This window comes from Excalfactoria chinensis, chromosome 13, assembly GCF_039878825.1.
Source record: "Excalfactoria chinensis isolate bCotChi1 chromosome 13, bCotChi1.hap2, whole genome shotgun sequence".
In the NCBI taxonomy this organism is placed as follows: domain Eukaryota; kingdom Metazoa; phylum Chordata; class Aves; order Galliformes; family Phasianidae; genus Excalfactoria; species Excalfactoria chinensis.
In genome coordinates, this window is record NC_092837.1 from 10,565,889 (window position 1) to 10,591,445 (window position 25,557).

General features: G+C 41.3%; 1 protein-coding gene across 1 annotated transcript in view; it reads left to right on the forward strand.

The window, feature by feature from the left end:
• The first annotated feature begins 9,950 nt into the window (after positions 1 to 9,950).
• IL12B (interleukin 12B) overlaps positions 9,951 to 25,557 on the forward strand; it is a 33,126-nt gene continuing 17,519 nt past the window's right edge. Inside the window, exons 1-2 of the mRNA XM_072348478.1 lie at positions 9,951 to 9,968; positions 20,574 to 20,717. The gene's annotated coding sequence lies outside the window, so the exon portion shown is untranslated. The remainder of the gene's footprint in view (positions 9,969 to 20,573; positions 20,718 to 25,557) is intronic.

Consider the following 25,557-nt stretch of genomic DNA (forward strand, 5'->3'; position numbering starts at 1 on the left):
CGTTTCTTAACAGAAAATCACTTCTTTGGTTTTGCCAAACTGTGGTCCGCATTTGTGGAGGTGACGACATGAGAAGGCCACGTGGAACTGGGATTTCACCGAGCAGAAAGTTCCCAGGTATTTGGAAACCTGTGGTTGATTACTTAGAGAGTCAACAGATAGCTTGAAAAATCATTTCCTATAGAGAAACACACTGCATGTGTTTGGTCCAAAAGAATGGAACAAGTAACATTTATCTTTAGACCAAGTCAGCATTTCCTCCGCAAGCTTTTGCAGCAGCATGTTAGCTAATAGCAGAAGAGAGGTTCTGGGAAAGAGGAAGAGTTTCTAATGGGCTTAACCAAGGTGACTGCAAATACTTGTTGAAACTGTGATGAAAACTATCATTCAGAGTCAGGGCTGCATAGTTATATGTGTTTGTCCAGAAGACATCTAGCATATCCTGTCCCTGCTGCAGAGGACAGCAAAGCATGCCAGCTATGTAAATGATTCCACTAAGGGTGGTTGCTTGGCTCAGACGCTCAATGGACACTATTTCCTGTCATTACCCTCCTGGGATCTACTACTCATCAGTTCACACTGGCAGAGTCAACTGCTGCCAGTCCCTTTCCAACTTCAGCCTCTTATCAGAGATTCAATTTCCAAATCTACCTTCCCTTGTTGCTTTTGTCCAGATGCCCCAAGAAAACAAGCAATGCCTCAGGTCCCAGAAGCTCGCACTTCTGAAAACCCTGTATCCTCTGCTTTGATGCAACTTGTTCCCATTGCAGGGTGACTGCTCTGGAGATTTGAAAATGGCCAGGAGTTGATGCTAAGGAGATAAAATAGAGGCCATGAGGCTGCATAGAAAGACCTAACAGGTTACACTGTCAAGAACTCTGGTAGAATTGTTTCGCTGGTATCTCTATGGAGGAAGACTATTCAGGTTAAAGTCTCAAAGATAGGTGGAATCCTGTTTATCACTCAGAGCCTTTGTTTTGGTCATTTGCCACAGCAAGTCACACACTCCTCTCCTTTACTATGCCAAATGTCCCAAAAGTTTCATTTTCATGATCCTCCTTTGGCACAGGTGTATAAAAAACTTTCTGAGTCTGCACTTACTACACCATGACTGTACAAAGCCTTTCAGGAGGCAGATCTGTGTAAGTATCTGCACAGTGGCAGATCAGTTCCAGATCTTCATTTGCTGTGCTTTCCAAGTGGTACCACCAGCCTGCACTGCAACAATTTCACATGATTTCATAACGGGCTGAGAAGGAAGGACTGAGCCAGAAATCCTTATATGACCCTGCAATGAGGGTATGGGTCAATAAAGAGATGGAAAATGTAGATCACATTTTACTGCCCAAAATACACACTATTTTCTCAAGTAACTGGGAATAGTACAAAGACTTTTCTATAAAATGGGATGAATGGATAAAAAATGAGGGAACCGTGAGAGAGAATACTACAGCATGCAGCAACTGCTCCTAAAACATAGGTCACCACACATAGCAATACCCCAAAACCTGTTTTAGGGCTCTGCCAAAGCACCCTAACTGTATTCAAGAAGGAAGCCAGCTTCTGTCATTTTAAATTCATTGTAATTTTGCTTGCTAAAATTCAAGTTGCTTTTGTTCTTTTCAAAGAGAAATGTGTCTTTGTGCATGTGTACACCAGTGAGAAAAATAAGAAATGACAACAATTTTGCTCTTTTGGAGACTGACGCAAGTTAAGGGAGATAAAAGACAGGCAATTGAAATGAGCCCAGGAAGGAAAAAGAGGAATTGCTTATCACCTCCAATTCCTGCAATTCTGCCTGAAGGTAAAATGCAGCTTTTTAGGAAAAAGAAACAAACCACGAGGAACAGCACCGAATCAACTGAAATAAGCAGCAACAGCTTTATGCAGCTTCCTTGTGGGGGATTCAACAGCTCCAAGTAGTTCCCAGGACTGTGATATCATCATTCATCTTTGACTCCTTCACTCTCCACTGTCGTTTTTGCTGAACTACGGGGTGTGAAAAGTGATTTCTCTTCCTTGGCACCTGCAAGAGACATTTCAGCAGTTCTGCCCTGCGGGGATAGCAACTGATAGACTTTACTAATCCTGTTGATATTATTGCTACAGTGCAGATAACAGAAACTACTTCTTTCCTACTGTATGACCCTCCCTTTGCTACAGAATCAGCTATCAGTTCTGAACTAGCTCTCTTTATTTTCAAGAAAGAAGAGAGCGTCCAACTCATGGAAAGGTATTTAACCAGATAATAACTTCCTCTGGAGTTTGTAATACTTCCCATGGAAACAAATCTTTACTTCTTTCCAACAGAAGAATAAATCGCTGCTTATTATTTGCAACTGAGAAAACCCATGCTTTCAGATGCCATCTTTGTAGCTTTGTGCCAGCAGTCTAATGAGGAAATATTATAAAACTCGGATTCTTTTATGCCACTTCTGAAAAGATTTACTGAGCAATGCCAAGACATAAAGTGTCTGTAAGTGATAGAACCAGTTCTGCATTACTGAAGCTGAGGGTTGTAACACTACCTCAGGGAAACTGGTTTTTCATCCCTCTGAAATTCAGGCAGGTGGAGAAGCATAGGATCCCCCAGCACTCCCAGTGGCAGCAATAAAGATAAGTCAAACTATAACACACCACCGCACTCCTTGGACTTTTAAAAATACAGTAATAATGGCAAAAATTCAAGCAGACCCAAAAAAGACAAAGCAGATGGCTGTGTGATTTTGACAGGAAGGATGAGTAGGTAAACAAGGCATTCATTCCAATTAGTAGAGTCACACTTTGTGAGATCACTCGCAATTTGATCAAAAGATAAGAAGCTGCCACCATTTGGATATTCTCTTGCCTTCCTTCTGCCAGGTAACCTTCAGTTCCCTCTGCTCTTGGACATCCCTTCTCTTAGAAAACACACTTCTGGCTGCAACCCCCATCCTGTCCCAAGTCCCTCTCTCCTAACATGGGCTCTGCAGAGCACAGAGGTGGGCAGCACAGCCTGGTGTGCCTCTAATGGAGCCTGAGCTCTTTCACGTATTGAGAAACAAAGGTAAATGAGCTAAGTTTCTCTCCAGAATATATTTAGTCAATGCTCCTACCCTATGGAGCTATATAGGCTGTTGATATAGCGCTTGGAGAATGGGTTTGAAGAATCTTTAATTCTCACAAACTTTTCCCTTCTTCTGATCTCAATGGAGGAATTATGCTCAGGATTTATACCCTACTCCTTTTCAAGTAGTGGGGACAATTTCTTCCAGAGGTCTACGTGACCTCTCTCACTCTCACCTTTTAAGAAGCAGGTACAAAGACTTTAAGCACTTCTTCAGCAAAAAAAGGTTTTGAGTATCAAGTAAATGTACCATACCAAGAATAAAGATGGTACCTAGCACCAATGCACTCACAACAAGCTTATCTTTCCTTTTGAAAGGACTGTTTGATTATCTTAATACAACTCCCAGCCTTCCAGTAGATCTTTTTTTTGATGATCTGGGGGGAAAAAAAAGGAAAGCAAATGAAATCATGTTTTCAAAACAAAATGTCCAGGCTTCTCCCCAGTTTACTGGTTTCTTCTGGTGGAAGATTTTAGAACATTTTAGAAATTTAATATGTTGGATTCAAATTCAGTCTGGCCTGCGAAGCTGTGAGATGGGGAGAAGTCTGTGCAGCTTGAGGGGCTTTGCCAATTGCAGCAATTTCAACTGAAACAAGCTTCGCTGTTGGTCAGGAAGTTAATTGTCAGGACATGAAACTGAGGTACCATGCCTTATTGAAGGTCGCCTCTGAGATTACAGGGAAACCGTGGAGCAGAAGAGAGTCTTAATAGCAATCCAGCACCCCCTGTTCTCCAGACCTTCAGTTTCTTGCTGAAGGTTTATATTTTTAATTCTTTTAATGAAGGTTGTCCCAGAGGCCAAGAAATTCCTAATTGACACTGGCAAGCAGGATTATACATTAAGCAGCTTCTAGCTATGTGTTGGTACAGAGGCTCTGGGGGCAGGAGGTCTGGGAATCTCACTCACTGCAGATCTCCTGCAGCAATTTGAGGTCTGCTCTTATAGAAAGGCAACAAGCTCAGAACTGCTCTTGTAAAGTAAACAAGTCATCAGTTACAGTCCCCAATTTCATCTTCCAGTAGAACTTGTTTGAGGAAAGAAATCATATTTTTAGGCTTATTAAGTTGGATTTTATGCTAGCAGCACTGTATGACTGAATTGCACACATATGGAAATGAGTCCTTATCTGTCCCAACACACTCCTGATGGAGTTTGCTCTGAAGGAGGCAGAGATCATGTCTGGACAATTTTTTTCATAGCTGCTTGGTTCTGTTTGTTAAACGCATGTGGTATGTCTAGAGAAGATAGGTACAAAACCAGTCCCAGCAAAGAGATAGCAGCCCTATCCCAGGTCCATGGGAGGATGATTTCCTTGCTATATCACTTCACAAAGGCCCTCTGTGCCTTCATTCCCATCTCATTGCTATTCCAAGGGGAAAGAAGGCTGTGGCAAGGAAAGACAAATACAAATTACATACAAATTACAGGCACTGTTTTTCCGGATGGTGCTTGAAACCTCTTCTCACAGCCTTTTGCACCTGTTAGTGAAAGAGGCTCCTTGCAGAGCACCTGATGTCCAGCATCTTCCCTCTTGCTGCTCCAGTACTCACCTACCCAACATTCCTTTCCCCAGACCTCAGAGAGCAAATGAAGCATTTCATGTAAAAGATCAGATTCTGATGTAAGTGCCTGGAGCTAGTGAAGGAGTTCCTACTTTTCAGGAGCCACTATTAACCACCTTCCTTGCATGGCATTAACCTCTGGCTCTGCTGGTTACAGACATTTGGGGCTGCTGAAGCGCCAAAGAAGTGCCATTTTCATGGAGTGAAAATCTTCATGTCTTCAGTGCCATCAGCATTTCTCTCATTTTTCTTCTGAAGTGATTGTGACCTTGGAAATAAATAACTGTTTGAAGCCATTTCAGAGCATTTAATGTGCTCAGACTCTGCTGAAGGCTATGGTTTTGTTTGAATTAACAGAGCCAGTCTGCTAGGAAATCTGATTAGTAGAGATTTTTTAAGAGCAGGAATACAGCACAGAGCATCTGCAGGCAGTAGGATAATTCTATAAAGTGTGAGTATGTGGGAGGAAGTCACAGCTTTACCTGGTTTTACTAGCTAAGGACTAGCTTGCACAGCATGTGACAAGGCAGAAGTCTGGGAGAGTGATATTACATTGGTGGAACACTGAACCTCATTGACTGGAAAGCAGACATTTAAAAAATATTGACCTTAATCATCTGCCCACAGGGACATTCAAAGCTTTAAAGTAACCTCTCCCTTACTACCTTAGCAGCGGTGTAGACTGGTAGCTTTGCATCCTACTGTAGGGAACCCTCTTTAGCATGAGGGCTGGATGTGGCGATCCCACAGAGGTCCCAGACCCTTTTATAAAAGAGCAGTGGGAAAGTTTCCTAGCACATGCTGAATCCTTGATCTTTTCAATAGCTTTAAAGCTTTCCAGGTATTCTGAGCAAGTGGCAGCAGTTTATGTCAGTTTAAATGTCTAAAAATATCAGCTTCCTTCCCCTTCTGATTGTGTTAATAAATGCGTAAGCAAAGCCACAGCAGCTGGCTTCAAGGCAGGCAGAGATTTGGTCTGACAGTCTGAAGTTTTGCTATGGCTCAGAATGGTGTTAAGCATCCCTTGCTGCACCAAGGCCAGAGTTTCAACTCCTTGTAAGGAGGCTGTGGTGAGGTAGGGGTCAGCCTCTTCTTATGGGTAACTAGCAATAGGACAAGATGGAATGGCCTCAAGTTGCACCAGGGGGGGTTCTGGTTGGATATTAGGATTCACCCTTATGAAGACTAAGGGAGAGATGAAATCGTGTGTTTTTTTCCTGTTCTGGACTCCCTCTTCTTTGCCGTGGAAAAAGTCAAAGCTCTGGGAGCCACCACAGGGCAGAGTAGGCAACCAGACCTCTAACTCACAACCCAACTTGGAATGGAAATACAGTTCGCTCATCCCATGCTGTACTTACATGGGAAGAATGGGGGATGAGCCAGCTCAGCAAGAGCATGTCTAGGGTTTTAATCAATGCAGCCTTGAAGATTAGTTTTCTTTCTTTTTTTACATTGCAAACACGTAGAGCTCTCACTGCCTTACATGCACCATTCTGCTGGCTTGTCCATTGCTGAGATCAAGGAGCCCTGGGAGAGCTATGGGGGGTAAAAGCTAGCCCAGAGCTTTCCCCAAATCCAACGTGTTCCTCAGCCCCACGGCCACTGCAGCACCTGGGGCCATCAGCTTGGCTCTGGAAGCTACTGGGAGACTTGGAGTGCAGAACTACTTGCCATTTCAAGGATCATTTTTCTGATCAGGCTTGGAAAAATAACAGCGTATGAAGCGGGCAGTTCAGAAGTGAATAGTTATTACAATAAACCACAGACCTCAAATTTTCCTAACCCAAGAGCAAAACAGTGGGAATTAAATCTGAAAAAGGCTTGATCATACAGAAATGACACACAGGTTGCGATCAAGAAAAAATGACAAACTCGGAAAACTATATAAAAATGCCATACATCTAATTCAGCACAACTGAACAGTGACTGGTTTACAGTCTTCTAGAGAAAGATGAATGCCGAAGCAAAAATAAGGTGATTTGCTGCAAGCAACTCCCAGCCAAATCATTCAATTGCACTGATGATATTGCTGTTTACTTAAGACTATATTGTTTTCTAAATGATATAAAGGTTTAAATTGAAGTTGTGGATCAAAAGAAGGATGTTTTGGCTTGATGTATGTGCTATTTCAATTATATCTTTGTTAATCATAGTTAGAGGTGTTACCTAAGTAAGCCGGTGTTATCACTTCTGACCCATAGAATGGGAGCTACTGTGCTTTTCAGCCAAGAGGGAAATGTTGAAGTATTGTAGGGATCAGACAGAAATCTAGGCTGACTGCTGCCACTGCTCATAATTTAATCAGTAGGACTGGCAATATGGATACCTGGCAGGAGAATGTACCTAATTCTGCAAATAGATACTCAACGCCCATGTAATGAACACATCTGATTCCCCTCTTAGTCTGTAGGTAGTAATTCCACTTTATCAACTGCCATGACAAAGAGGACAGAAAGTACTAGAAGTGAGACTGATGATCCATCTGCTTGGAAGAGGCCTTCTAGATATGACAAAAGAACACTGCTGGCTTGTGGGGTGATTTCTAGACCATCATGCCACATCCAGTCAAGAATTAAGAGCTGGACTTTCTCCTGTCTCAGGAAGAAGAGAGGATTTATGTGGCAGAAGTGAGAGAGAGAAGTGGGAGATAAATGAGAAGGGAAGAGAGAGTTTGGGGAAAATGTGAGTTTTTTGGGTAATTAGGCAGTAAAGCCACACTTCTCAGCAGTGGATGAGACAAACTGTAAACTGCATTTGCTTTCAAATCCTTCACTGCCAAAAGCCTCTTGCTATGAGACTGAATCACTGCTGTTGCTGACACAGACAGGAAGGGCTCCCCATATGCTCACTTTATCTCATTAGCTCCAGTATACGAATGTGACAGGACTAGGAAGGAGTACACAATGAACTTCAAAGGTCTTGGCATTATGGCATGTAGAGACTACAGCATCAAGCATGAAACTGAGGATCCTCTGTGGCTGACATACGGGAACCCAAACTAGACCCAAACCTGTTCTCTGATAAGGAGAACTGGAGGAATAGCTAATGGCTCCCCTCTCCCCTTCAAGAGCTTTACTTAGCATATACAGAAGATACCATCCTGAATAGATATAAAAATAACAGTGTTTCTGGCTATTAAAACATTTTTTTTTGCAATCTACTAACACAAGATTGTCGTGCTGTCAATTGTGGAAGTGCAGCAGATGGTGAAACAGTCATCAGTGATCCTTCAAAAAACACCTCATAGCTGAAATTGGTGTCATGGGGCACCCTTAGGGGGAGATGGAAGACATGGACACCCTTAGAGATGTGATGGAAGACTCTGGAGAAGGTCTGCGTGACCTGGATCACAGTATTTGTTTGGGTGCACAGATTTTACATGAAACTAGTGGAGTTCATGTTACTAGATCAGTCATGAGGGTGTCAGAAGCAAGGAGGTACCACAACTATTGTTGTTTGTTGAGCATTAAATCAACCATTCTGTTTATGCAATGCAATATAGTCTTTAATTACTTGATTGCATACTTTGTTGTTGGAGAATCTGTCTCATCAAGTGAACTCTGTGGGATAAATCAGCTGCATAGCAAAGCACTGTTGTGTGCAAGACTGCCTTGTTGCTGGAGGCACAGAAAGGCACAGACTGAGTGACTCAGTGATCTGCCTGCAGGAACAAAAGGGCTAGCTGCTGAGCAAGTCATCTGACATCAAAATTCCCAGAGGCTGCTGCTAATTGTATCACTAATTTTGTGGGTAGCTGTGATATCATAGTGTATGGCACTGGATGTGTTTTGCAGCGGTACTGGCAAAGTACAACTACGGTGAATGCTGATTGATGTTATGCCATGAGCAAATGAATGACTATTGATAATGTGGTCAGCGCAGGACAAAATTGCTCTAAAGGCATCCCAAAAATATGCACTTTTTTTAATTTTTCTTTTTGTCTGAGCAATAGAAAGTGTGTCAAATTCATCTGGAGTCGTCATGCAATTAAACATGAGGGCCATGAAGTTCTGGGATTAGCATAGTTAGTGAAGGTAAAAAAAAAAAGTTTCTTAATCCTATGCATTATACTTACTGAATCATTTTGCAAGGAAGAAAAAATGCCCTTTAGAGATTGGTTTGCTGTTGTCCCGCCCATGTAAATAGCTGGGAAAAAGACATCCTATTCCTTTTTTTTCTATTATTATAAGGCCATACAGAACAGGTGTTATATTTTATTGCAGTCTTTGGAGAGCTGAACCAGTGGGACAATTTGGGCCTAAACTCATCCACCTGTTTCCTCACAGGCATGGGGAAATGGGGATTTTAAGGCAATTGAGTGAAGTGGCCAGCTAGGAGGCTGAGCATTTCTGCTAAGCTGACGGGCAGGAGGAAGTGGGGGCCTGCAATGTTCCTGACATAGAAGGGAGGTGCAGAGCGTATATTACAGTCCTGCAGGAGAAATGTTACTAGCAATTTATTTTGTCCATGCAAAGGACCCTGCACTTATACAAATATTAGTGGAAATCCGTGTGCTGGCATCATGGCACAAGGTTGGCCCACACCCTGAAGCCTGACATCACTGGCCCCGCTAAGCACAGAGCTTTCTTTGGTCCTTGTGCTTCTCCAGCCTTGTCTGTCCTGGCCCTGTTCCACAGCATGACCTCCATGTTGCTGAGTCTGGTAAGAAACAGGAGTTATTTAAGTTTCAAATAAGTACTTTAATACATCAGCTAGCTCTGCTGTGACTGGAGATCCTACTAGTTGGTTTTTTCCATTTTTAAGCATTCACGTGATCTGCAGTTCTGACTCTCCAGAAGACATTTTGTCTTTGATTTCATTTTGACTATGGTTTCCATTAAACAAAGAAACCAAACAACAGTGCTGAGGTCCACTGCAGTTGTGAAATAAATGGACAAACCATTCCCTTGATTTACAGATAGTAGTAAAATCAAGACAAGAGAAGAAAGACTTGAAAAAGCCAGTTTGAAGTAGAGAAGAAAGGGAAAGCTAGAGGGAAAGAGAAAGAGGTAGCGTAACCAGATCAATGTATCTTTTAATTTTGTTTTATTTAGTGGAGAAAGAGAAAGCCAGTCATATTGAGCTAATCTTAAGCCGTAGTGGAAATGCCCGAAGCAGTGATGGAGCACCTGGTGGAAGGCAGGGCCAACCCAGGGAAGCTCAGGTGAATGCAATGCAGCTGAATGACCAGAAAGGGTGGAATCAGGATTCACTGCCTCACAGACCTCAATTAAGTGTTGGCAGTGGAGGTGAGGTACGTTGCTGGAGGTCAGTGTGTGTCTGAGGCTGTCTGAAGGTAAGCAGGTTCTTTTGTTTCTGCAGCTTTTGCATTTGAGCTGGTTCTTACTTGCTGCAGCCTGGGACTTTGCTACTCTGCTGTTGTTGCTGTGTTTTCCCTTGTGTTACACTTAACAAATCCTGATAAGCTTAAAATATTTGCAGGCTGGAAACTCAACAACAGAGATTTGCCCTCCGGTGCTATTCATTTAAAAACAAATGCATTCTCTTTCAACTGAAATGCTCCCTAGAAGGATGAACTGCGGGATACAATCATTAATATAATACCACAGACCATATTAAAAATAACATTTCTTACAAAATCCCATTAATATTTAATCAGAGGCCTGAGAAGTCTTTACCTCACTGCTTGTGCTGACTGTATTTTTCATAGTCTGAATAATAGCAATGTTTTCCTTTCCAGTTATGTTTTCAGTGGCAATTAGAGTGATATGGTGGAAGTTTACAACTGTGTTTGAAAATCCCAGTATGCATTGATCTTCCAAATTCTCATTACTTCTTTTTAATTAGTTTATTGAAATGCTTGTGTGTGGTGACACAATCCTGGAGTGTGTGAACTATGGCTACTGCAGAATACATACCTGTGCTCAGAGCTTTTAAGTTTAACAACTCCAATCTCCTTTTTTAATGGGATGATGGCATCTCTTGGTTTTACATGTCTACATTTAGGAGTGATTTACCTCGACCAAACCTCTTTATGTAAGTGTGACAGGTCAGAAACATGTTTTGAGCATTCATTTCCTACAGCAATGTCATCTGGCACTGCAGGAGTGTCTTTCACATATGGTTGTGAACCCATAATTCTCCTCCCAAAAATGGCTTATTTATGTCTACTTCCTTTCAGGAAATCCTTCAGGATCCTATGTTGGTAAGTTTGGTTGGCAGGTTTGATCAGTGGAGTAACGTGTCGGGAGGTGTTAGACAAAATCATGCTGGCTGTCCATAGCAGTCTTGGTGCAAAATCTTGTTCACTTTTCACATCGTGAACTTCAGTAGCTCAAACTGTGAGATTTTTCTTGGATCTCAGAGGATGACAAGATAAGGCCTTGTGTACAACTTCAGGCTTGGAGGCCTTTAGTGGGATCTGGTGGGTGCCTCCCAGATTCCTGTAACAAAAAAAGCATGTGCCAAACTTCAGGGTACAGATAGTGATAAAATAAAGGAAGGTTTAAAGCAGACATTGCAGGTAGAACAGACTCTTCTACTCTCACTCTGCTGCCTGTGTAGACTACAGACTAATCTGTTAGGGTCCTGTAGACAGGTAGTGGGAAATGCTCTTTTCCTCTCATCCACACCTTTTGTCCTCATCACCACAAAAACATCACCTTATAGCCCCCAGACTTCTTTAGGGCTTGAGAAGCATTTCAGGGACTCCCAAGAATGAAAAGCAAATCTATTGACAGACTAGGATTTGTTAATAGGGCTATGGTCATCTGAGTGTATAGGCCTACCTGTACAGGCTACGTGTTGCTTTCTTTCTGAAAAAATAGCAAAGGTTACTTATCTGTAATTGTAATCACAACATTTCTTTTCATATTATCTTAAAAGTATTGCTCTGACACGTCCTTTTTCTTGCCTGTGCCTTGGATCTGAATCCAATACAGGTCAGTCTGGTGTCGTGTTTATAGATATTTCTGATTAGTTCTTAGCTTTCATTACTGATCCTATTGACATGAGCCGTATCTGTAAGTTAATTTGCACTGAATAAATGAAAACAAGGAAAAGTTGGGGAAATTAAATCCCACCAAAATCAAACAGCTTGCAGAGTGTGGTGCCTGGAACATTTTGTGTTGGCCTTGTGCATAAAGGCTTGAGAATGTAACGGCTATTACATGTCATTCAGCAATTTCCTGTATGAGTCAGTAAAAAAGTATTTATCCTCAAGAAACTGGCAGAAACCTGAGGTTTTTAAATCATTTGAAAGTGGAGAGGATGATGCACTTGAAATCATATATTCTGTAAGTAAGCTCTAAAGTGTGGTCCATAGCCCTGAACTAGTGTTTAATGTCTGGGAAGCACTTGGAGGTTCTTCCATCCAGCCTGCAAAGTCACTGAAGCGTTCTTGAGGATTCTGGCTGAATTTTAGACTCGACTCTGAAGGTCTGTTCTAACTCTACTTCCTACATGAGAGGAACTCATTTCTCATTCATAAAGCCAAGTTTTCATTAGGTCATATTTTACTTTCACTTTGCAGAAATGCTATGGTATGCTATTTCTAGCATCTTCAGAGGAATTTGGGCTAATCTGCCTGAGGCAGGCTATTAAAATTAAATGTCAGCAATTGTCTTCAGGACTTCAGTATTCACTGAAGTATACCAAGTGGTTGCTCTATCAGTGTAGCTTTTGAAGTACAGAAAATTGACGTATATGTGAATACCAGATCATACTTGTTCTCTCAAGTACGCATCACCTTGTACAGGTGCGGTTTCCTTGCTCTTGGCTGTGGCTCCAAGCATTGCCATAGTGTATGCAGCAACATCTCCTTTATGTGCCCAAGGAACCCTAAAAAAATTGTGCTCCCTTTGAGTTCACAAAATACTTCCTTGCACTCCAGACTACATGTCCCCTCTGCTCAAATGAGGTTTCTCTCTGCATTGTTGCTGTAGTTCAGCTAAGGGAGACACCAGCAGCAATTAGAAAGAAAAATACTTGGAAACGTTCTTGGAATTTGTTCTATTTGTTCTATAGTTATATATATATATATATATATATATATATATATATATATATATATATATCTGTGGGAGAATGAAATGCCCAACTACGATGGGAGATGGGATTCCATTTGGCCTGAATGAACTTTAACGAAATCTGAGCTTGCTTTGGGGGAAAAAGGCCACGGCTCAAATTGGAGGGCGCTGGGTTTCCTTTTCCTTGTGTTATATTACCCTCTAGTGGTTGAGTCTTTGAGCATCATCATCTAAAGTAAGGATGAGAATTTAATTGGGATTTTCATGCTATGCCCTTTAACTGGTCATCCCTGACCTCTAAAATCTTTATATGTTTTAACTTATTAGAAAAACAAAATCTTCAAAGTAGTAGAAAAACGGGGTGAGGGGGTGATGGGGGGGGGGGGGGGGGCAGAATTTCTAATCAGCAAATAATTGGGGGAGATAAATATGAGAAGTGATATTTTAACCGAAGCTGTAAGAACGGTCCTCAAAACCAAAGGTGAAGCAGTCACAGTAGGAAGATAAAAATACACCCTAAAAATCAGTAAGGAATGTTATATTCTCTAACATCTTTCTGTTCTAAGTGAGCAATGGGAGACACAAAAATGGCAGTGAAATTAAATATTAAAAACTTAGGAAGGGATGTGTATATTAAAAACTTGTGTTTTTACTGCTGGTTGTCATGGAGACACAATCATTCAAGGTTCCCAGGGAATAAAATTGTTTTAAATGTCAGCTATTTCTGATTTCACTTTCTTTTAAGGGTTTTGAAAGGATTTGTGTAATTGTTCAGTTTGTTCATTCTCAGTTATTCTAAAATTATCAGCCAGAACAATGTGCCCATTAATATTAATGGATTAACACTCTCTCATCAGTTTAATCTCAGTTAAACCAAGAATATAAATCTCAGAACGATCAGGTAATTTTCACACTTTATGTAGAAAGAGATTCAAATATGTACTTCAGAGCAGTTATGTTTTATCTTTTTTCTTTGGTTACATTAGAAGCTTTCAATGAACGCTCACAATGTACTGTTTGCACAGCCATGATTAATCAGTTATGTGATATAAGCTCTGTTCTGGCAGAATGACTTATGTAAACAACCAATGTGATTCTAATTATGAATATAAGAACAGAACATTCAATTTGGGATTATCCAGTGATTCCATTGTTGGTTGGAACTAACAGAAACAATTCGATCAGATGTTCATACCTGTCCAACAGCTATGCATTCCATGCGATATGTTTAATGGCACGATTTTCCTTTAGCAAGCCTTTCCATAAGAATTATATTGAAGCAAACTCAGCAGTTTTCTTGATGAGGATTTTTCAAATAAACATAGTGTATTTGTTGGAAATTCATTCAGGCTGTTTTGAAGCTTGGAACACCAAGATTTGAATATTAATGAATAACAAAACCATTCCTGAAATATGACCAGATGAATATCTGGAACAAAAATATACAGAACTTTCTCATGCCAAGTCAGTGCAAGAGTCCAAAGTCCAGGTTGTTGGTTTGGGTTTCTTTTGCTTCTCTCAAAATGAGGTGGCTGCCCAAAAGAGCATCCTCTCATTAATGGAACTGCAATATAGCAAAGCTCAGGTGCTGTTGGAACATCACGGTTTTTCAGTGCCTGAGAGCTGGGTACTCTGAGCATTCATAGGTAACAGTGTAGCACTTCTAGATGCTCCTAGTGTTAAGGTGTGTTAAGCTCAGTGACGTTCAGGGTCATGTAACATAAGAGGAACTTTCCTTGTTCATCCCCTGATTGACAGAGTCCAGCCAGCCCAAGGTTCCTTGTGTCCAGCCTGCCAGCTGAAGTGCAGAGCGTTCCACAAAATAGTGGAATGTTATTCTTCACGCTGGAGAGCCAGAGTTGTAATTAGAGAAAGGTGGGCACTGGAACAGTAATGACTGTTCTTTTTGGCATGGAAACGTTTACTTGATAAGAACATGGCTTATTTTTCCTTGGTGCTTAGTAGCTTTATAAACAACAGTATCTGAAGGGAATCAAAGTCAGACTTGTTCCCAAGCCTGCCTGATGCATGGATCAAAATGCAGTGCTTGTGGAATTCAGAAATTCTCCTGTGCCAGCTGCTGCAGCTGAGGGACTAATGAAATATAACCGTGATACAAATGCTGAGCTGAGTCCTTAGCAGCATTTTAGTAAGTTAGAAACTGCCTTTCAAACTTTCTGAACTCGCTGTTAATTGGGCAGATTTTGAATTATCCATAACCTGAATATGATGCCAATTTCTGCTTATGATGGTCTTTGGCTAAATGCTCAGAGCTAAGAGAAATACATAAGAGCAACATATTGCCTCGAGATAGGATATCCTTCAGTACCGTGTGAAATCCTTATGATACAGGTGCATTAGTGGAGTCCATGTCTTAAATGGTTTGGTTCAATCCTTGGAAAGTTCTCTAGCTTTTCTTCCTGGCTTAGGCTGTAATTCCAAACTAGGGATGTGCAAATAGGATTTAAGTCTTCCTTTGTTTTCTACTATGTTTAAGGGAACTTCCACAGGCAGCGCATCCTTTCCCTCCTTTATCCGCAAGCTAGTCATGCCTGTAATGTGAATTATACACTGTTTTAACAGAACATCCTATTGAGCAGCTGAGATTCTGTTTTTTAGAGCTGTTTTGGGCCATTACACCAATTAAGGAGGTGCACAGTGCTGGAGTCTGAACCCTGTGGGACCTACCAAGAAAACAAAGTTGAGGCTGAAAACTGTAGTTTGGGATATGCTGTGCTTTGGAGAGTCACCTCCAAGGTGGAAGTGCTTGTCATAAAATGTGACATCTGTGGGTTAGGAAGCTGAGAGCTTATTTTACTATCTGAATTTGAAAGCGGCCTCCAGAGATTTGAAAAAGGCTTTTTTCAGTGAAAAGGATGCCTTTCTTATAATCCTAACAGAAAAGGTGGGATTTTTGTTCACCTCAAGGTTATGCCATTCCTCAATTCTAAATATGGGTTTCTGTGTGCATTTGAGTTTTTCCTCAAACCACACCGCTGTTGTCAAAACTGCCTAATTTTCAAAGACTACAGAGAAAACATTGCAGAACTGAGAATCTGCTTTGGGAATGGTGTGTCAGTGGTGTTCTGACAGCGTTCTAACAAGGGGATCCACAAAGCAGTTCTCTTTTAGCAGCAGCAAAACCTCCAGGGAAACTTGTGGGTATGCGCCTGCCAAGATGAACGAGACTGAGATTCATGACAGGGTTGTAGACTATGATACAGTGGCGGTGTGAATTTGTGATATGCTTCTACTGTTGCTTAGGTTATATATATATATATATATATATATATTTGTAAGGATGCTGGTTAAGTCTAACCTCTTGATTTGGTCCCTTCCAAGCACTGCTTATTAAGAACATATTTTGCTCACATGCTATTAGGATAATTAAGTATATTTTGCGAACTAATAGGATGAGAGCTAGAGTGGATTCAAGAAAGGGTTTTAGTAGTTGTTTGCTTGTTTCTGGCAGTAGGAGACGTTGTCAGTCTTTTTCTTATTTCCAGGGAATCTCTGAGATCAGACATCTGAAATGTAGGATTCTTGGCGAGCTCATTAAAATGTCCTTGGTCATGGACACTGGTTTTATACCCTTTGATATCAAAGGTGTTCCGAGGAGGTGTTTCATGGCTTGGGAGGAGACTGTTGAGGGGATCCTCTGTGCAAAGTCTCTGTGTGGTGGTGATGAGGAATGGATCTTGGTGATTGAGGCACCTCTTTTGTTTGTTTTTAAGCTAAGATAGACATACAAATATTTTGACCATTACTGAAAGGCTTTATCACTTTTCAAAGCTTTTTTTCTCAGCTTGTATCTTCTACTTTAGGGTACTAAATTCATGCAAGTGGAAAATGAAAGAGGAAGAAAGTCGCCCCAGTGAGTTTCCCCATTTCATACCCCTATGTTAGTCTTGGAGGTCTCTTGAGGTCATGGAACTGAAGCTATTGAGGACTTGTTTCACGCACCCACAACACAGAAAGTCCAGTGTGTAAGGATTTCAGTGCTTTCCTATAACCATGAAGCAATCGAAGAATAGAGAACTCTTACTGAAGCAAGAGTTTTGACGTTTGTGAAGGGAGACAACATGGAGTAAATGGTATCAGACACTGAAGAAGTTATGGCATTCCACATCACTGTGCTCCAAACACTTCCATAGTCATTCTGATACTTGCTTCATCCTTGTGAATGCTGCTTATGGACAAAGACCATTAAACTGAAGAGGACATGTGGGACTCTTAAGATGTGGTGTGGAGGGGGTGACGGCTCTAACAGAATGGCTGTAAGGAGTTCAGGTGGCTGCAAGCTGTTGGTGAGCCAGGCTGTGCTGGTGAGCTACACTGCAGCCTCCTGTGACCTCTGGGTGAATTTAAGAGGCTGCTTCAGCTCACCGATCAGCTGTTGCACTGTTGCAAAGTGGAGCAATCTTGGTGTTTCTCTACATTTGCTTCTTTTTCCCCGGCCGTGTGCTCTTTGTGCTGGACTGTGGTGCTTAATGGCCTCTGCTGGAAATACAGGCTGAGTGTGAGGGGAGCAATGTTTCCAGCATGAAGGTCTTGTAAGTGCATCTGGAGCAAAGCAAAGTCTCTTGTGTTCTGTCTCTGTGCTCTGGGAAGGCCTTTTCATGTTCTCTGAGGGCTCTGTGGTACTGCAGTACTGCATTTGGATGTGAGCACTGCTGGCCATGTGGGTCCTATTCTGCCAAAAGCATGAGCTGGGTAGAGGGGATAATGAGAAAAGGGAAGTAGCCTAAAGAAAAGAATTGAACTTTTTTAATTTTTGGAGTCTCTTCACTAGTTTTGAGATGAATTATGAATTACGATTGTTGGTCTTGTAATAAGCTCATCTGTGATATGGCTCTTTAACAGGGATTTATCCAACAGAACGTAGACTGGAACTACTCAGATTTTCTATGAAGTTACCATTGGAACTAGTGGCTGTAGGTTGCTGGAGATGAAGGTTAGAACTAATTCATAGGTAAAAGAATCACTGTCAACTTCTGCAAGTTCTTCATGACCTTTTCTCCACTTTAAATCTTTTTTTAACAGTGACCACAACAGATCTTGTACTTAAATACATGGTCTGCTGTAAGCTTTGTGTTACTTCAGTCAGGTAAATTAATCCTTCAGTATATCGATTTCAAATGTCAGCAAAAGGGAAGGTGACATCAGGTAACATGTCTTGCATTGAACTTATGGCTGTGCTCTGGACAGATTGATCTTTATCAGTCTGCCTTTGTGAATATCTGGATGCCATGCTCTGTTTTGTGGATTCCAACACTATTCCATTTCAAAAGTTCTTTCATACTGCCGCTTGCTTTTCTGTTCCCTGACACATCTCAAAATCATATTAACTTATATTTGTGCTACTAAAAATATCTGCCACGTGGTTCTTGTATAATTTTCCTTTTCTTTACCTTTCCATTTTTTTCCTTTCCTTTTCCTCCTCCTTTCCACTCCTCACTTTTGTTTCTTGTATTTCAAGTTATTATCTGCAACAGTGAGATAAAATCAAATTGTGTTTTTACACTCTGGTGGTCGTTTTGGTTCCAAGAAAGTAATGTTCGCTCACAATAGATTCTTTCTTACACTTAATTAGCCTGACAGGCAGCACTGCTCAACTAAGTAGTAGTAAAAGGCAGTGTGATGCAGAGACCAGCACAACTTTTAGTGTAAGTTACTAAAAGTCCTTTTCTGGGTCATCTACAGCATTAGTTCTCTAATTCTAAAGCTAGTGAAGTTTTCAGCTGAAACAGTTCATTTCCCATAATTGGATCTTATTGTAAAACCAGAGGCAAGATTTGGTTTTGATATCATCTTATGTAACTGCATAATTGCATTGGTCATATGGGCTTTGTTGGCACATCAGAAGTGAGACTTTTAGTCATATTGGAAAATACATTAGTTGCTCAACTTGAATTTTGTCACACATGCATCTGAAATCTCAGGTTCTGGCAGTCTGGTTTCAGCAGTGGTCTCAAATTTTAATGAGATCTGGATTTAGTGAGAACATCCACAGGGGAGATTCAAACCACAATTTGTGTTCAGCTTTTTGAGAATCTTTGAGGTTTGAGAATTTGAGATCTGTTTGTTTTAAACGCTGCAGATGACATCTTGATTGAGGAAGGCGCAGAACCAGGACTAAATATGGGGAAAGTGAAGAACTGCATATAAAATCCAAAGCTGAGTTATGCAAAGTTTAGCCAGGATCCTTTGATTTGATTTGAGCTCCATCGGCTGCTCAGAGCCTCTACAGCCTGACCTTGAAGGTCTCCAATGACGGAGCATCCACCAGTGTTCTGCACAACCTGTGCCAGCGCTTCACTGCCTTTATCATAAACTGTTTCCTTATATTCAAACTACATCTCTTTAAGTTCGAAACTAGTTCCCCTTCTATTACAACAGATTCTACTAAAGGCTCTGGTCTTTCTTTGCCTCTGGAGTTCTTTCTTACATCCCCCTGCTTTAGATATTGACAGGGTGTCTCCCTCTATCATGGTGAGAGGGCAGAAGACTAAGAGACAGTGACATCAACTGTGGTCTGCAATTTTTGGAGCAAGTTTTTCACAGACACAAAGAAGGATATGGGGCTTCCATTGGTCAGTGTGACTCCACTGTCAGCAAACAGGGACAAAAACCATTATTCAGTATGTCCCACATCCCATCCTGCTTGAACTGATGCTGGCCCTCTGTAGCTCTCTTTCCTTACCTTGTCTGTGGGTATCCAAAGGCTCCTGAAGATGAATACTGTGAAAATGATATCACACAGTGGGACTTCTGTATTTCCAGTTTGGTTTTGGTTTTTATGAGTACTGAAAAGTACTGACAGAATAGCCACAAAAATTACTAAAATTTCAGGTCAATTACTAAGAAGTGAATCAAAGCCTAGAAGAACAACTTCCATTAGGAAAGTGGTGGTGTGGGAGGGGAAGAAAATCAAACTCCTCTGTAGCTGGTGTGGCTGCTGCACAAGAAGTTTCTATCAGATCATTTGTGATCTTCTGTGGAATCAGAAACTGGTGGAAAAAATAGTATATTCTGGTGTTTTCTTTTGCCAGCAGCTCATCACTGATTGAAATCACTGATCATTTTTGAGATACATCCATTTTTTTTTTTTCTTTTTATTGGATATGATCTGGGCTGTGAAAATCCCCTTTGAACAGTCACAAGTTCTTACATTTTCTACAGCTAAAGTAATGTGTAAACATCAGGAGTTCAATCCTGACCCGGTGAAATAAACAGTTTTTCATTAAGTTATATACCCCTTTATGTAGATGGAGCAGAGTTATGTCAGTTAAGTACCCAGAAACTATCAGCCATATCCTGATTGCAAAGAGGTCAGTGTGAAGTCACTATTCATAGTTACATGGCCATGTATTGACATGAAAAATGTGACAAGATTGATGTCTGGTGTGACACGTAAGAATATGAAATTGGTATTTCAAAGGTTTTTGTCAGAAAATTAAGGAATTCCCTTTTTTTTTGAACAGATAACATCCATTTTCCAGTGTGAGAGATTAGTCTACTTAGAATATGGTAATAAAACTTTTAAAGAGCAACTGATGAACTGGTCAGCAGGTCAAGACACACACAACACTTGCAAAGCTGTAGAGTTTGTGCGTGTTCTCTCCCTTTATACTGTCAGGAGTTGCTTGGGTTCCAGTGTTGTTTTGAATTAATATGTGAGATGTGTTTTTTCTGATGCAGTGTTTGGCGTTCCTAGTGAATTTTGAGCTTGGCAGGCACATTTCCTCTGTCAGGGAACTTTTGAAAGACATCAGTCACTAAATTTGTAGGTTTGATTCATGGTTTGCCCTTCATGTTTCACTGGACTAAATTACTCACCTGTCCCCCTTGAATGTACTTCATTTACTGTATCCAAAGGTCTTGAAACTTCTTTCTTTCTCCCTGTTATCCAGATGGCATCTATGTGGAGATACCCTTCATTCTATTAGCTGGCTACCGTGACAGGAAGAGTTTTCATACTGATAAAATATGACCTTCTCCTGACCATCAGTTCTGGCTGTGGAGACAATCTGGAAGCAGAAACACCATTTACCCAAGTGAGTAAACCTGCCATATTTTTCATGTATTTTCCTTATCAAACAACATTTCTTTGTCTGTGAGAGACGTGTGGAGGAATAACTCAAGGTGAGAATTTCCAAGTTCCTTGAGTTCTTCCTTTAATGAGAAGGTTGCAGATATTGAAGGAGGAGATACAGAGATTCATCTGCATACATGCCTATATGCAACCCACTGCTTTGATAAGCGCGACAACCATGCTGCTCTTAATGTTCATATGACGCTTATGACAGCTCACTTTCCTGTGACAATAAGGAACCAGTTTCAGGCTTTCTGGTTTTGTGGTCAAGTTAGGTCTTACAGAGAGTTCTGGGGGAAGTACTACAGCAAATACAGATTGTCTTCTTTGAAAGGTTTACTATTTCATTACATAATAAAGAGAGCTCCTCTTCTGACTCATCATGTTATTTTATTTCCCCTAATATGTAAATGAAACCACAGAGTTGTTTTGACTGGAGCTGGTTATTACATCCCTAGATAACCCATCAGCAACTGGAAGCTTTGCTGAACTAAAGCTGAGGATATGCAAATTAAGGACTGTGTGTACTCCACCTCTGGCTGCTCACAGAAGGAAACGGCAACCTGTTTAACATAACAAATCTTGCTGTATTTCAAAATGGCCATAATTAAAATTGGAACTGGGGAAGTTGGGAATGCATGAAAAAGTCATTATTATGAAATAATATTCAGTCCCCTACAGTGACTTCAAACAGTGAGCCAGCAGCATGCCCTGGCAGCCCGAAGGGCCAGAGTGCTCAGGGCCAGGACTGCCAGCTGGGCAAGAGACGGGCTCATCCCTCTCTGCTCTGCTCCAGTGCAACTTCACCTTAAGCAGTGAGTGCAATTCTGGGTGCCACAATACAAGACAGACATAAAACTATTAGGGTGTTCACAGGAGGGCTGCAAAGAGTCTGCGGGGCAACACATGTGAGAATAGGCTGAAGTCCTGGGTTTGCTCAGAGCAGAGCAGCATCTGTACTGTGCCCCTGGAGGAATATGCAGTCAGTACTCAAAGTAACCTCAGTGGACAGGGATGGGGCAGTGAAGGAGGAAGTTATGTGCTTCAGCTAATTTGTGGGGTCTGTGATGGATGTCATGGGAGTGGTGGGGTTGTCCTGCACTCTGTGATGAATGACATGAGCCACTTGCATTTGGCCAACATTGCTGTGTGCTTATGCAAATCTTCCAGGCTTTCTTCTTTGCTGCAAATGGCAGCTTCTGCCAGCTGACATGACCTAGGATGTGTTTGACTTGTACCGAAGTAGCTATGTGGAGGGGAAGCAGTAGCTCCAACCAGGCTGGTCTTCATCACGATTAAGGTCAACAGAAACTTGACTGTTGGTGCCAGGGTAAGAAATAGTCTCTGATTCAAAGCTCGTAGCAAAGGTCAAAAGCTGCAGAGTGTTACTGGCAATGCCTTGCTTCATCCCTCGGTTCCTGTTACATCTCTGATGCAGGAGCCCTCCCACATGGTCATGGGGTAGGTGTGAGCTTCCAAAAGACAGGCAGTAACAGAGAAAGAGAGCTTCCAGAAGGCATCCACTTTCATACTCCTTGATGAAAAGTGCTTGCTTCTGTAAGAGAACCTCTTATCACAATTCCTTAAGTGCAAGCGAACAGGATGTGTTTAACTTTGACCAGGATTCCTTTCCAGATCAGCTCTTTTAAGAGGAGCAGCTTTCTGCTTTCCTTTCTGTGTGCTAAAGTTGTTTGTGAAGAATGTTAAACTTACTTTTGTTCTGCTGGACCTTAATGTTACTGATGTTTTTTTATATAAAATGAGAAATGGAGCTATAGAGCCTCATGCCTAAATATTTGTGATAGTGATAACAAGCATAACCTATACACCAGCTGCACACAGTGTTCTGTACTGATACCTTATCCGTATCACATGCTTTTATATGTACTGCTAATGGAAACCTACCTGCGTTCTTCCTACTACATTTCTTTCTGCCTTGCTTGCTGGCACTTCTGATTCAAGTCTTAGCAAAAGCCTGAGCACTACCAAACATGTCAAATGGGACCTTTCTCAACAAAGATGTTTGCATCCACTAAATTCAGCTTGTTGAACACAAAAAGAAAGAAGGTAGCAGTTCTCATATGAATGATATCATCATGATATTTCATAGATGTTCTGGTCTATCTGTACCATTAAGCTACCTATCCTGGACTGCATTCTGGGAGAAAAGTGGTTTTCGGCTGGAATCTGTGAGTGACATACTTAGGGCAAACAATTCCTTTGACAAAGGGGTTTGTTATGATGGTCAGGTTCTCTGAACTGCTTTTAACTCTCAGGTGTTAGTTTATAGGTGGAGAGGATTTACACAGGACATCTAAAACTGATATTATTATTACTTCTACAGACAAGCGTTGTACAGGAATGGTAATGATTAACTCCTGAGGTACTCAGGCGTGTGTTTATGGAAGAGATTCTGCAATGCAGGGCTTTCTCCTGCTGTTTCTTACTTGACTTAGAAATTCCATAACCAGATGAAAGATAGTACAGCTTTGCCTCACTGTATTAGGGGTTTTACAGTCTGGAATGTCATGAATGCAAGTAGGCTGTTTGCTTGGTCATCTGAAGTCAGAGGAATAAACAGTGAATATCAGGTGTGCTGATTTTGTATGACGTTTCGTTATGCTAGCTATTACTGTGGAGAGGAAGTAAAGTTATTTGTGGTTGGAACCCACATTTGACTGACTGCTGACTTTCTAATGTTGGGGAAAGGTTTAGTGGAGGTAGGGAGAAACTTCATGGTGTGCTCATTACGTCGATATGTGTTGTGTGATTTAGTTTAACTTTGCACAGAGGGATTGAAGTTGTATTTTGAGTACTTGGAGGATTGTACTTGGAAATTTGGTTACAGAAAGAGGCAAAAAAAATCCAATTAAAGCTGTAAGGTAAAAAAAAAAATAAAAAAATGGAGCAATGAACTCATGGTTTAAATGGATTTAAAGCCAAGTGGAACGTGGGGAGCCAGTGAATCTTTATATTTGCACTGTTGGGAAGAATGACTTGAATATGTTCTGTGTATTCCTTCTCCAACCTACAGAGTGAGGACTGCCCCTCCAGAAAAACAAAATTAAGCTGCTGGGCAGAGCAGAGTTAGGGAGTGATACAGAAGTGTCAACAGTCACTATGTGATAGCTGCTATTTACTTATCAAGATAGCAGCTCCTTTTCCCAGTAGCCTAGAAAGTCCAGGTCCCATCAGCATCTTTTTCTGCCTCATAACAAGAGCAGAACCCACTTGGAGACCATCCTCTTCTTGGATTTGTGAGAGGCAGGTACAGCCAATGTTTAGTAGGTTAGGTACTAAGTGACCTGCCTATAAAAGAGAGGACCAGACAAGCTCTTGTATGTGCCAATAGTCAATTCTAACAGGAACTGAGTATTGATAGCCCACTGGCAGCTACAAGGAGCCCTGTGTATAGGATCACAAAAAAAAAAAAAGCATTGGATTACATTCTTGACCCAAAAAATCCTTACTACAAGTCCATGAATATCTTAAATATAACACATTTCCTTTTCTTTTTTTCCAATCTATGTCATCTTAAATAGGTTTAAATGAGATCTCATTCCTGCTCAGGTCCAGGAATTTACTGACATTGATCAACTGTTACATCTGTGACAGACATTGTGGACCTGTTGTGATGCATTACCTTGGGATGATGTCAGACCCAAGGGAGGAGAGCCCTGTTCCCAATATGAATAACTCCAGACACATCCTCATACTCCGTGGCATGACGTGAGGCAGAAATAAACTTTGCCACTCCATGAAAGTAGTTTCATCATTCTTTTGGGAAAGTACTCAGTGGAAGTCCCTTCACACAAGGCTTTCTCCTCACCTTGACACCTAAATTTTGTGTTGAATAGCAGTTATTGGCCAACCGTTCATCTGCTCTGAATAAGGAACAGTAGGTAGGTTCACACCCAAAGGTGTCTCATAGGTAGTCCATCATAGCATGAAAATCTGTGCATCTGATTTGCTGTGCTCAAAAAGAAATGCAGTCATCTTTCCTGTCTTGCTTCCTCTGTGACCCAGTCCAATTCTGTTGCTAGGAGGCAGTAAGAACCGTAGGGCAGTGATCAGCCTCTTTGCTCCCTATCTTTCTGCACATATGCAGCTCAGGCAATAGAAACCTGCTCTTAATGAAGCAACTGATTTTCATGTCTTCACCCTCCTCCTCTCTTACTTGGTATCTCAGCATTGGGGGGTCGTACTAGCTGGCTCATTGTTTGCTTTCTTAGCTCATGTTGTGTTGCCTGAAAGTGCGTAGGAGTAGCAATAACAGTGCTGGAATATGTGACAATTTCTGTTAGTTCCATTGCTGCTGAGGCCACTGTAGTGCACTTTGATGTGTCTTGTGCCATATGTAGCCACAAAGACACAGAACACTGCAGTGGAACTATCCTCTTGATTTTTCCCCTGCCAATATGAGATCAGGTGAACATTCAGATCTTTCAGCATTGAAATGCGACATAAAAAACAGGCTGGATTTCTCGGTTGTTTTAGAGTCTGTACTTAAAAGGTGGCAGTTTTTTGTCTTGTTATTTGTTGTCACGTTTCTATCATTTTAGTATTGAAAACTCAGGATGGGACCACAGAGAAGTACGTTCTGTGATCTTCATTATGAAACTGTTCATCTCATAGCTGACATACAGGTGCTCTCACCTGCCCTTGTTTCTTGAGCACGGATTCTTCCATGAAGTTTTCATTCAGAAATGTGTGGTGGCAAGAAATGGAATTGCTGTGGTTAAGTGTGAAACAATCTAATGCCCAATCAGGCTTTTCTTCTAGCTTTTAAGTGGGTGCTGTAA